The sequence below is a fragment of the Ochotona curzoniae genome, unplaced genomic scaffold, assembly GCF_017591425.1.
Source record: "Ochotona curzoniae isolate NIBS_2020 unplaced genomic scaffold, NIBS_Ocur_1.0 scaffold_4701, whole genome shotgun sequence".
In the NCBI taxonomy this organism is placed as follows: Eukaryota; Metazoa; Chordata; class Mammalia; order Lagomorpha; family Ochotonidae; genus Ochotona; species Ochotona curzoniae.
Window position 1 is genome coordinate 78,080,005 of NW_024467122.1, and position 13,402 is coordinate 78,093,406.

Genomic DNA, 13,402 nt, shown 5'->3' on the forward strand with positions numbered 1-13,402 from the left:
AGTTTCCAAGGAGCTCTGGCACCCCAGGGATAGAACCTGAGGCTTTAATCAGCACCCTGAAGCCCAGACAAAAGCTTGGAAAGTGCTGCACTGTTCCAGGAAGGAGCTGTTCATGGTAGAATACAAAGCCCCTGCACTGGAGAGGGGTTGGGGGAAGGGAGCTCTCTTTAGGATGTGTCCACATCAAGGGCAGGCTGGACTTGCCTCCAGCTGGACCACACGGCCAGCCTTACCGAAGCCACACCAGCGACCTCCAGCACATCTGTCAGCAGTAGGGAATGGTCAATGGCACCAGTCTCAGGGAATCAGCTTAGAGCCAAGGGCTAAGGCACCGGCTGGCTTCTTACTGGTTGGGGCAGAGATGAGGCAAAGACCAACAAAGCCAACCAAGAAGTCAAAGGCTAGGCTGAGAACCCAGGTCTTTCAAGGTGTTCCCCAGTCGATGACAGCATGCGCTCTCCACGTTGGCACCTGCAGCCAGACTGGGCTGGGAGCTGAATTAAGGGAAGCTTAGAGGGCACTGCCCCGGAGGGGGGGGGGGAGGAACCAGCAGAGGTCAGTGGAGAGACCGACATGGCCGTGGGGCCTTTTTCAAAATTATATTTTATTATTTTATTATTAGTAGTATTATTATTTTCTGAGCGTGCCTGTCAACCTACAAGGAAATCAGTTCGAGTCAGGGCTGGAAAAGCCGAGGTCACACTCCACTCTCGCTTCGCCTCGCGGGCGCCTTGGCGGAGCGGGTGTCCGGGGGCGGGTCGGTGGCTTCTCTCCATCTGGAGAAAGCATTAAGGGCCTGGCCTAATGCGATCCGCAAATGTGCTGCTGTTTCCGACCTGAGGCGGCGACTCTGGGCTGCCGGGGAAGGCGGCGGGTGCCGGCTCTTGGGCCTGGGCGCCCCCTGCTCGCCGGCATCTCTCACCAGCCTTCCTCGCGCGTGGGCGCGTTCTACTCCCACGGCTCCGAACCCTCGCAGTTGTTTCAGCAGCGCCGCCGCCGCGTCCCCGCTGTCCTACGCCCATTTCCCACGGCGCGCGCGACGGCCCTAAACCTCGGAGCTCCAGGTGCCCACGACCCGGTGCCAGCCGCCCGGACGTTCAGTAGCACCAGACAACGCTATGGCGCTGCCGTCAGCCTGCGCGCTACCTGTGAACTCCAATCCTGAAGAGGTCCTGAAGGCCACAGTGTTCGCGTCGCATGAAGCCCCACACTCCCCTCGCTTGGAGTCGCCACTTGCTTCAGAGGCTCCTTGCTCCCGAGCCTTTCCCTGGGTCTCCGTGGAGACTCCGCTGCGCCCGGCTCGGGGCACCCACCTTGCGCCTCGGCGGCGTCAGGGACGTGCAGCCCGGGGCTCGGGCGCGCGCTGGAGAGAGGCTGGCAGAGCGGTCCCGTCAACACTTCGTAAGGAATCCGGGACCAGGACCTTCCCCGACGCCGGCCTCCAGCCTGAGGCGCCGCAGTCACCGCCGCCGCTGCCGTGAAGTTAAATGGGGCTGGGACAGGGTCCGCCCCGCCTCTCCCGCCCCCTCTGGGCGCGCAAAGCGCGGCGCTGGCCCTGACCCAGAGGCGAAGGGCGCGCGCCGCCACCTGCACCGCCGGGCAAGTGCACGACGCGCCCCAGCGTCTGTCTGCCCGCGCGTCGGCACTGCGCCCTCGGCCCGAGCCAGGGGCGCTGGGGGCGCAAAGCAAACGCGCGGGGAGCCGGGCTCGGGCCGCCCAGGAGCGCGCGGGGCCGCGGCGACGGCGGGACTCGGCTGGAACGCTTCTCCGCCCGCTTCCTGGAAGCCACTCCACGCCCTGGGCCGGCCGCCAGGCGTGGTGCCAATAGCCGGGATTGCCGACGCCGTCAGTACCGCCGCCGCCGCCGGCAGGCGCGTTGGGGAAAGGCGGCCGCTGCGCCGCGAGCCAGCCGGGCCGCCCCGCCTCAGCCGGAGCAGGGATGCCGGCCGCCCCCTCCGAGAGCCTCCACCCAGCGCGCCCGGGCGCGGGCGCCGGCTCTGCAGTCAGACCCAGCGGCCACAGGGAGGTTTGCGCGGAACCGCTGGCTCGTGCCTGAGCGACTTAGGCGCTTCTGACCTGGCCGTGCCAGACCCAAGGCGGAGCCCTGTGGCCCCGTGGCCCCCTCCCGCTCTGCGTCGCCGCCTTGGTCCCCCAGCCGCACAGGGCCAGTGCGCGGGCGCCTGGACTGCGGGGGCGCTCACTCTCACCCGGAGGCCCTCCGACCCTGAGCCACCCCCGACCACCGGGGACCGAGCAGGGGCCGCTGCTTAGCTGGGTACCTGGCACCCCTACATCCCCTACTTTGGGTAACGGAGCTCCCCAACTATCAGCAGTAGCAAAGAGGCCCAAGCCGGGACCAACATTGGATTGGTTGGCCCAGCGACTGGACAGGCAGTTGTCCTGTGGGCTTCTGTAAGTGAAGAAAAAAATCGGTAGAGATGTCTGTCTCTGGCCTTCACCTGGTCTCGGAGGTCTAAACCAAAGGCTAGGGCAGTGGTTTTAGACTTGATTTTACACTCCTACTTAAGTACTACCACTGCCATTTCCTGGTGCGCTGGCCCCTCTGTTGAGTATCTGATCTTCATCAAGGCCTTAGGCCGGTCGTAGTTTCATCATCTCATTGTTCCTGTCTGGAATCTAAGGCTGAATGGAGAAGTCAGGCCTGGTTCCACACTGTGCAGCTTCTCCCTAGCACCTGGCAGTGTTCTGCCTGCCTGCACTGTCGCTGGTTGCTCCCACCTGCAGGGGGCGCTGCCTGCGGAGAAGCTGGCCCTGTCCTTGCTCACTCATTCTGTCCTTCCACCTGCCGATCAGAAGGGCCCTTCTTCTCTCTGATTGGCTCTCCGCTTGGAAAATAAACTAAGTGTTTAGGGCAGGGTTAGACTCAATCAGAACTCTGTACAGTTAATTCTGCATGTTCACCTGTTGGAAAAGTTCTGTGAGTCGTGAATCTAAACACTGAGCTGCCAACCCTGGGTAAGTACAGAATTAGCCAGCCCCTGGGGCAACATTTTCATCAACCAACACATCACCTTATTGGATATGTATTTCTATTTTAAGGCTTCTTCTCTGACATAGGTTGGCTGTTCGTTAACACCGAGCTCATGGCCAACGCGTTAGAACATGTGCCCCCGTGAGGTTTTATCCAACATTTGCGTTTTCTTTGCAGGGCACAACACAGTCTTCTGCATAGGAACACGTGACCGATTGCATGTTCACGCCGCTCTTGGGGTTGTTGAAGACAGTGACATCATCAGCTAAAGAGAGGGAGGTGTGAACGTGTGGTTGTAAAGAGAGCTTCCGGGAGGCTTGCTGACCAAGTGAGAGATGAGATAAGCAGGCAAGGTATTGCCTTGGAAACAAGCACATCGAGCTACTAAGGATTTTCACCAAATGACTCTAAAAGTCCTGCAAATGCTGAGGATGGCTACAAATCAACGCATGTTAAGTGAACTTGCAAACAGCAAAGGCAGAAATAATGAAAATGGAAGGAACAATTTCCTAATCCCAAAGAAGAGGAGAGGAATAGCCTTGTCAACTTAAAAATATATATATATTTACCATGCCGCAGGCATTGTTTCTGGCACTGAACTTGTATTAACTCACTTAATCGTCTCAGCAGCTTACAGTTGATAGTCTTTCAGTTCCTGTTTTACACATGAGGAGACTAGAGTTGAAAGGTGTAACACCACATAATCTTAGCAACTGGGCCATACACTACCTCTCAGGTCATTGTGTCATTGTACAGCCAGCCTGACCTATCATGGGCTCAGTTGTCGATGTCACACAAATTCTCAAGATGAAATGGAGAACTCAGAGAACTGCAGGCTGCTTCTGCAGTGGCTGCTGCTTTGAGCTGAGCGCCCCGTGTCTGCAACACGGGAAAGCATTCAGCATAGTCTGAGGGGCTCTGCTTTAAGAACCGGAAGTCCTGTCTGCACTGCCTTTCTGCTTTTCCGGTGGGCACTGTGACTTCCGAGCCAGCCTCCAGCCTCAGGGAGTGCCCTCTGAGTCGCACTGAGGCCAATGTTGAATCTTTCTCAGCCCAGCTTCTATAAACGGTGCTTAGAGGAACAAAGACAAAAGAGAAAAACTTTATGGAAGTTCTGTCTTCCTTTGAACCCCAGCAGGAGGGCTGATATGCTCTGACTTCAAATCACAGAGCCATAGAAGACAGAATGCATGATGGGAAGCGTTGCTGCCCAGACCCCCAACCCCCAGATGTTGTCCCCACAAGCAAACTCAAGGCTGTGTCTGATGGAGGAGCGGAGAAAAGAAGCACAGCACTTGGAGCCCAACTCTGCAGAAGGTAGAGTTGACTGAAGCAGACGCAAGGCTATCCTCACAGCCAGTGCCACCAGGCCAGCATGACAGGTGGGCCTGGTACCCTAGAGTGCTCTTTAGGAAGTACCTGTAAGAGAATGGGGATGCAAGACAGGGAAGGGGCAAGAGAGGAGCAAGCTGGCCTGTGTTGAGTTCAGCCGTCATGTGATCTTCAGAAACTACCCTACAGATTCGCTCTAGTTGAGGCAACAGGATTAAGACATGCCACTCTCTGCCACCCTTAGAGTTGGGTGCTGGTGTTACCTCCTAGGCTACCCCCACAGCAAGGACATTGGTCCAGAAAGGTGTTGGCCATAAGCTCTTAGCTATTCCATTGCACCTGCTGGGAGGACAGGTGAGCCTGCTGGCAACAGGAAGCAGATAGCAGAGCACCCTCACCAATAGCATCTGATTCCACGGCTTTTCAGGATGTACGCCAAAACCCACACAGAAAGCATGCTCTGTCCAGAATGGAGCTCTTCTTTCACATGAACATCTGCTTTTGTAAAATGATCAGATCTCCATCCATGATGCTCCTTTGTCTCATCAGTAAAAAGAGCCCATGGGAGGAGTGATTGTGATAGAAGGCAGCTCCACGTGATGAGGGATGCTGGGAACCATGGCATACTCTTGCACTTGGTTTTTCCCTTCTGCTGGGCCTGAGGTCCCCATGGAGTTTCTCAGGGCTCTTAGAGCAAGCAGACCTGTGATTTCCAGCCAGGAGCTTTGGAATTAGCACTGTTGCAGCACTGCAGGGCTGAGCCAAGCAAAACACCTGTCAGGAGGGTGGGGGTGGCAGTGAGTGGGGTCTTTCCACAAAGTTCCATATATTGAGAGTAGGACAGGGAGTCCCCTAAGGCACTATAAAGGACAGGAAAGGGATTCGATGATGTTGCCAGGACTGCAGTTTGCCAAGGCCAAGTCCCGTCTGCCCTCCAGGGCTGGAAAGGTGCTGACCTGACTCAGGCTTGGTGCGTACCATAGTCCTGTATGTGGATACAGACATGCATCCACATGGACTCCACTGGAGACATCACAGTGAAAGAATGATGTGCTAGTGTCATTCTGTAGATCTCTATCTTCTGAGAGGCACCAAGTGACCATACGAGGCAGGGCACCAAGAATCCAGGTTCTGATCCAGACATGGCCACCCATTGGGAAATTCGAGGCAGATCACTGCCTTTGAACATCCAGTTTTCCTCTGATTTTTCAAAGTGTAGAAATCATGACGTTCTAACAGCCCTTTCCTGGGTAACTCCAGAGGCTGCTTTCATAATTTGCTTTTAAGTACCTTCGTAATCTAGAGCCCAGCTCTGGAAATCGCTCCTCAGCCCCACACAGGCAAGCAGTGGTTGAAAGGGCCTCTAAGCACTCGCTTTGCATGGTCAGTTGAAGCATTTTGCAAGCAAGCAGACATTTCAATTTCACTCAAGCTCATTGACCCCTGTTTCACACACAGTTCTAACCAGTTTATTCACGCTGTTTACAAGAGCACAGCAGAGGTTACAAGTCAGAACCTCTGCCAAAGACTTCCCAACAGCATAAAGGGTCTGCGGTGGGGTGGGGGAAGAAACTAGAAGAGTCACAAAAGAAGTCAAGGATCACTGGAGTAATCCTTCATGGTTTCACTGCCGTCCGCGGGGCCTGAGAGGCCCACAGGGCAGTGGACAGCAGCGTGGTCACGATCAGGAGCCCAGGTTAGGGAGCCACGGTGCCTCCAGAAGTGCATGCCGCATTTCAGAAGCAATACTCACCCACCACAGATGACATGTAGGAAAATAAAAGCATAACCAGGTGGTATTCATGCCTTTAAATAATTTAAGCTTAGATGTCATGTCCAAAAAAAAAAAAAAAGCTTCAACACCTAGAACAATGTCCCTGCCAACTCTAGAATGTGAGAGCTTGATTCTGGAATGAATGAATGAGAGCAGAAAGCAGGGACTGCAAGCTGGGTGATGCTCAGCACGGTTCCCTGCACTGTGTGAAGATGTGATCTCAATGTTCTTAGAACTCATTGAGGAAAAAGGGCACACTTTCCCCAGGGCTGTGTTGCATGTCACTCACCATGCACTGCAAACTGAAGCCCGCCTGTTTAGTCTGCTTCCCTACATATTCCTTACACTCCCGGCTGGCCGATATTTGGCTTGGAAGCATCACAAAGGAATACTTGAAAAGTCTCTCTCCTTTTTTAAAAAAAAAATATAAGTTCAATGAAAACATTTCAATGCATTAAGTTTTAGAAAACACATTAACTTTGGGAGGGTTTTGATGGTCTGTGAAGCATTTTTATCACTTCTTTACTCAGGCAAAAATGTTCTGTGAATGAATCTGAAGAACCTTCGCCATCAACACCAGGTGTGCTGAGACCCAAAGGAAAACAAACAAACAAACACCACATCCATGAATATAACACAATGAAAGCGTACTGGTGGACAACTGCTCAGGATAGAGAGCCTGACTTATGGGAAGGAACAGATACAGTGTGCTAAGTCTTCTCGGAGGTAGAAAAAAAACACAGGATGTTGCAAGCACAGTCAGTTGGAGGACAGCTAATTCAGTTGTGGGAATGTTAGAGTTTTCTTAACCTAGTGGCTAAAGTCTTCACCTTGCACACGCCAGGAGCCCATATGGGCACCAGCTCTAATCTTAGCGGCCCCACTTCCCATCCAGCTCCCTGCTTGTTATCTGCAGTAGAGGACCCTGCGCCCACATGTGGGAGAACCGGAAGAGGTTCCTAGCTTCTGGCTTCAGATGAGTTCAACTCTGGCCATTGTGGTCACTCAGGGAATAAATCAGTGGAGGGAAGATCTTCCTCTCTCTCTCTCTCCTCCTCTCTGTATATCTAACTTTCCAAAAAAAAAATAAATAAATCTTTTTAAAAAGGAAAAGTATTTCAGTTGAAATCTCAAGTATAAAAATCAGCATTGGATCTTACTGTTTAAAAATTCTAAAAATCTCTTCTGCTGTGGCTTTTCTCCAATGCGAAACAACTGACCGTTTCACACATGTGCTTTAAAATAATACACATGGTCATGGGGAGGGAGATCTGGGAAAGAAATAAATTTATTCTGAGCAGATCCAACTGACCCATTGTACCTGTTTATAAATAAGGGCATGCATGCACACATTTCCAGTCTAAAAAGGAAATGAGGGAGCATCGTGGTGCACAGATTCAAACAGAATTTATGCCTCCTCGTATTCACAGCTGAGCGTTTGGTGTGGTTCAGGCATATGACTCAATGCCTTCCTCGTGGTTCCTTCCAGCCTTCTTGGAGCTAGGCAGAACCATTGACCTCTCTGGCCAATGAAATGAGGGTGAAAGTAACTGTTTCACTTCCTGGTGTAGGTATCGAGAAGCTTCCGTGGGTTCGGCTGCCTCCTCCTTGTAGGGAAGTTGATGGAGAGGCTATGCCGAGCGGCAATGTCAAAGGACGAACCTCTCCATGAAGAACAGCTCCTCTGTGACAGGTCTAACCTGAACCAGAGATCAGCTTGACCTGTTCAACCTCTCAGATGCCTGTTAGTTACTGCAGCACATACCCCATCTGTGCTAATATATCTGGGTCATGAAGTGAAAATGGATGTGGCAAAAAGTAGTGAACAGAGGTAGATGGGAGGACATTTATGAAGACCACATAAGCCAGGTTAAGGTAATTCACAATTTATCCCACGAGCAATAGGTTGCTTGGGCAGCTACTTGACAAAGCATCACCAAGATGAGACTGAGCTTCAGACTGATTATCCCTGGCTGTATTTTGAGTGCTGCAGGCAAGAACTCAAGATGGCCTAACCTGTCATAGTGACAGAGGGGGAAGAAGAAAATACATGGCTTTGAGAGTTACCAGGTAGAATTGTGGGATATGCTGAACAATTTGAAGAGCAGCATATTAACGGCGTGGGCTTTGGCACACTTGTTAAGATGCTACTGCAGGCGCCTGCATTTCACATCTGGAGTACCTAAGTTTGAATACTGATTCCACTTGCTTGATTTCAAATTCCACCTTCCTGCTAACACACACACTAGGAGGCAGAGCTGGTAAGTCCAGTACTTGGGTCTCTGGCACCCACAAGGGAGACCTGAAGACTCCTGGTGTCAACCTTGCCCAGACCTGCCTGTTATAGACACTGGGAAAGAGAACCAATAGAATGAACCGTTTGGTCTGTATCTGCTTTCCACATACATAAAAAAAAAATTTTAAAGCAGTAAAGAATGGGATACTAAGAAAATATGAATCAAGACTGGATCCTTGATTTCCAGTCTGACAGGTGCGAAGATTGTCACTCACTGATGTAGAGCATGGAGGAGAAAAGGAATGTTGGCTGAGAGAGGGAGCACAGATTGCACGGTTTCATCTAGGACATTTTGTGTTGTACATGCCTTCGGATCTAGAATCAGAAACACAACCCAAACAAGAGATGCCTATGGATAACTGATTGGCATATGATTGGTCGTTCCACCAAGTGATAACAAGCAGCTAACAGTGTCTCTGCCATCCTTCTCGAGGTCTGCACATAAAGAATTTCTATCCTGAACATATAAAATGTGTACCCTCACCTCCCCACCACAGAAATGTGTATCTTTTTCTCCAGGCTTCACACCAAGAAGTAGTCACAATGAGTGCCCCTTGATGTCTGCCCACGTGCTTACCTTGTGTTCATTAGACCTAGTGCCTCTGGCTTGAAGGAACTTTTCCCAGCTCTCTTCTTTTCTTCCATCCTAAACTTCAACTTGGATGACACGCCCAGAGTCCACCAAGGTTGTTACGGCCAGCTGCGTCAGTAACGTGGGACACAAGGAAGGGTCCTGAGGGATTGAGGCACCGACTTGAGACCTGTGATGGTGGAAGTCTCTCTCTCTGAAGCCTCTCTGAGGCTTCCCTTTATTGCCTTCTCTCTTGACCTTTCACCTACTTCTTGTTTACTCTTTACCCCACACTCTCATTAGCGCATATTGGACACAGCTGAGACCAGGTGCTTCTAGCCCCAAGCCCACCGCCTGTAATGCTCGGCTTAATGAGTGCTAGTCAACTCCTTAGCCCACAAGGTCAGTCTGCTGCTCAGTCCTAACCGGAGCTCCAAGTTAACCGTGAAAATCAGAGTGGGACTTGGTGGGCATTTCTCCTACTATTGCCTACTATTATTTCAGTAAATGTGTGCCAGGAGATTGTATTATCATCTCCAGATTTATATAGGGGAACAGGAAAAATGAGAGCAAAGTCTCTAGTGTTACACAAAATTTAAATAAGGAAAAGGGAAAGAGCATTTTAAAAATGGATACTGATGTGAAATGTCAGGTAGAGTCTTCCAATTCCAGAAGATAATTTGAATTCAAATATTTTACACAACCAACCATGCCCTTACTGAAATGACCAATTAGAGAAGACAGAATATGCTGGAAACTAGAGAGGGAACTCATCTTTGTAACTGGGGCTTGGTGGGTCACTAAGTTCAGTGGTAGCCAAGGCAATGGTAACAATGGCCCTTGAAATGAAGCAAAAGAACTGTGCGTCCCTCTTAGAGCACCCTGTAAATAAATAGTGTGGCAATGGTTGTTGCAGAGGCATACCAAGTTAATTTTTTTTTTTGTAACCAGGCTAATTCTTTAGCTGCAGCACTGGCATCCCATATGGCAGCAGTTCTTGTCCTGACTGCTCCACTTCTGATGCAGCTCTCTGCTTGGACCTTGGAAAAACAGCAGATGGCAGCCCAAGATCTTGGACCCCCTGTACCCATGCAAGAGACCAGGAAGAAACTCCCGGCTTCAGATCAATGACCCAGCAGGCCTCTTTCTGCGTCTCCTTCTCTCTTTGTAAAATCTGCCTTTCAAATAAAAATCAATAAATGTTCTTAAAAAACAGTGTGGCAAGTATAAAAGAGAGTAACTAATACAACTTACAGAATCACTTTTCCCTTTGCCTTGAAAGATGAAGTCATTCTTTACTTGTTTAATCAGCTATGATTCTTCTCTTGGACTTAGACTGAACAAGGGGAATTGCTTAGTCAAAACACACACACACACACACACACACACACACGAACTGATATAGAAAAGAAAGAGTCCACAAAACATTTATACAGGGTGTGGGCCTATGCCTGCTATGTCACGTTTCCCATGGCCTTCATGGTGGGTGCTACCACCTGGAATAGTTCATTCAGGGAAAGGTACCGCAGCCGACCAAGATGGAAAAGAGCATCTCCAAGCTCCATGAGGACCACAAGCTCAGCAGGGACCACCCGCAGGTGCTGAGCCTCAAGGACAAGCTGAAGCTTGCCCAGTAAGCCGATCTGAACAGAAACTGCCCAGAGAGGATCTGATGGAGGGTATGAGCCCTGCAGTGTCCTAGAGGTCAGGACTGGGCTGCCACCCTGTCACCCCGTCCAGAGTCCAGGGGTTGATCTGCTTTGCCACTTACTCTGGTCCCGTTCACCCCCCTGTAGCTGCAGCCACCAAACTGCTCCTTTCTGGGCAGGTTGACTTTATGAAGATGTGGCCCAAAGACTACACCTGTTGTCTGGGGGCCTCAAGCGCTCAGGCTGAGGGGAAGAGCATGTGAAGTACACAGAGGCCATCGCTGTCCCTGGAGAGGCTGTCTGGATTCCAGGCCAATGGTTGGGATATGGATGCGACCTTCAGGATGGACACTGTGGGTGGGCTACTGGTTTGCACTGGAAAGAATCCGCGGAAGTCTCTCTCGGTCCCTTCACTGGTTTACCCCAATTTGGGGCTCATCCTTCCTGAAACCCTGGTGTAGCTGCTGGGACATGGCAACCCTCCAGGAAGAAAAGTACTTTTTGTGTTTCTTGGAAACCCAGGCTGTTGGCTTTGGGGCCCAAAAGAATATGTGCTTTGTGAAATCACTGGAAAACAATCACCACCTTCTGACACCCATGTAGTACAAAACATGATTAAAGTGGTGTCTGAGAATCGGAAGAAAGGAGGAAGAATTGAAGGAAACAAGAAAGGCAGGCAGGCAAGAGGGAGGGAAGGAAGGAAGGGAGTGAGAAGGAAAGAAGGAAAGAAGGAAAAAAGGAAAGAAAGAAAGAGAGAGAGAGAGAAAGAAAGAAAGAAAGAGAAAGAAAGAAAGAAAAGAAAGAAAGAAAGAAAGAAAGAAAGAAAGAAAGAAAGAAAGAAAGAAAGAAAGAAAGAAAGAAAGAAAGAAAAGAGACAGAAAGAGAGAGAAAGGAAAGGAAGGGAAAGGAAAGGGAGGGGAGGGGTGAGGAGGAAAAAGAGAAGAGAAAAGAAAGGAAAACAAGGAGAAGAATAAGGAGGAGGAGAAGATGAAGACAAAAGAAGACGAAGGAAGAAGAAGACGAAGAAGAAGAGGAGGAGGAGGAAGAAGAAGAAGAGTCTAAGAGGCCAGAAAAGAGAGAACTGTCCAGGTAGGCAAAAGTGAGTTGTGCAATGTAAGAGATAAAGTGAAGATCTGATGAAACAAAAGGATGCGTGGGACTTTAGGAAGAGGGAAATGGAAAAACAAATTTAGGAAGAACTGAGTGACATCAGCAAGATAGCCAAATGAGAAGTTCCAGGTGTCACTTCTCACACAGAAAAGCGGGAGGGAGGGGGGGGGGATCCTGGCAACTACCCACAGATGGGAGTAACTTTGTAGGAGCCCCCATAAGCTGGCTGAGATTCCAACATGCCAGGGAAGAGGAAACTTGAAGTGGGCAAAAAGAAAAATTTCAAGAGTAATTGCACTTGGCCTGCATCACTGCACCTACCAGAGGCAGCGCAGTTTGATGCTGACAGAGCCCCTTTGCCCCAGAACTAATTCCACAGGAGGAAAGTGAGAGGGAAGTGAGTGCTTAGCAGCCCTAACTCTTCAGGAGATTTCTCCAGACCCACCTCTGCCTCACTCCACTGAGAGAAGGGCTGAATCATCTGGGGACAACCAGAGAAGAGCATGTTGTACAGTTCCTAAGAGCCTGCTTGTCTGCTTGGCTCCTGCTTGCAGCTGTAGTAGTACAAGAGGCCTTCCCAGGAACCCCCTGGTACCTCTCACCTGACAGCACTCCCCTACCCTGCAACCAGCCAACACACACCTTATGCACGCCGTGGAAGACACCCTGGGCATCTCCACACACAGCCTGCACATGTTCCCACAGACAGCCCAGGGATCTCAACAGCAGGTGCAGGGGCCTTGACTCTGCTGGTGTTAGCATCTTTAGGACATGAAAAGGAAATAAGTAGATAGCTTTTCTGGACCAAGAGATGGCAGAAAATGATAGGAAATAAAGTTCCTGTGACTGACCCCAAGGACATGAAGAGCTGTGATTTAAACCACATGGAGTTGAAAGAACAATCAGGAATAACCAGTGTACTACAAGATTACTCAGAAAGAAAATTATGCATAATTTTCAGATTGTTTTGTAATAAAATTAATTTGTTAATTCCATTTTCCATGAACTTTAATACCCTTATATTAATTTTAAGACAAAAAAAATTCCAACTCCTGAAACGTTTCTTTTAAAAAATGTTTTGTTTCTGCCCACTTGAAAGGCAGAATAAGAGACAGAGAAATCTTTCATTTGCTGGTTCATGTATCAAATGCCCACAATAGCCAGGGCTACGCCAGACTGAAACCAGAGACCAGGAACTCCATCTGTGTCTCTTATCTGAGCCGTCACCTGCTGCCTCCCAGAATGAGTAAGCAAGAAGCTGGATCAGAAGCAAAATAGCTGGGACTTGAACCAGCATTCCAAAACTGAACGAGGGCATCCCAAATGACAGCTGTGCCACAAGTCCCACTCCATTAAGGTCATAAAACAATGAAAGAAAAAATTTGCATGGATTAAAAAAAATGAAATAGATGATTTGATGCAAGTTGCATGGAAAATTTTGTGTGCAAATCTTTGAACACTACAAGGCAGGGCAGACTGAACCCAATTCCAAGGCCCAGGTGGATGATGTTGCCTGCTGTCCTTCTCCATGGATACCTTGAGGAAGATTCTGCAACACCCGTTTCCTCACTGAGCTGGCTGTAGCTGTCCATGGTAAAGATAAACAGCTGCCTGGCCTTCTGTGTGCTCTTGACATCACGGACAGAGCAAGATCCCTGTATCAGTCACACATCTGTGA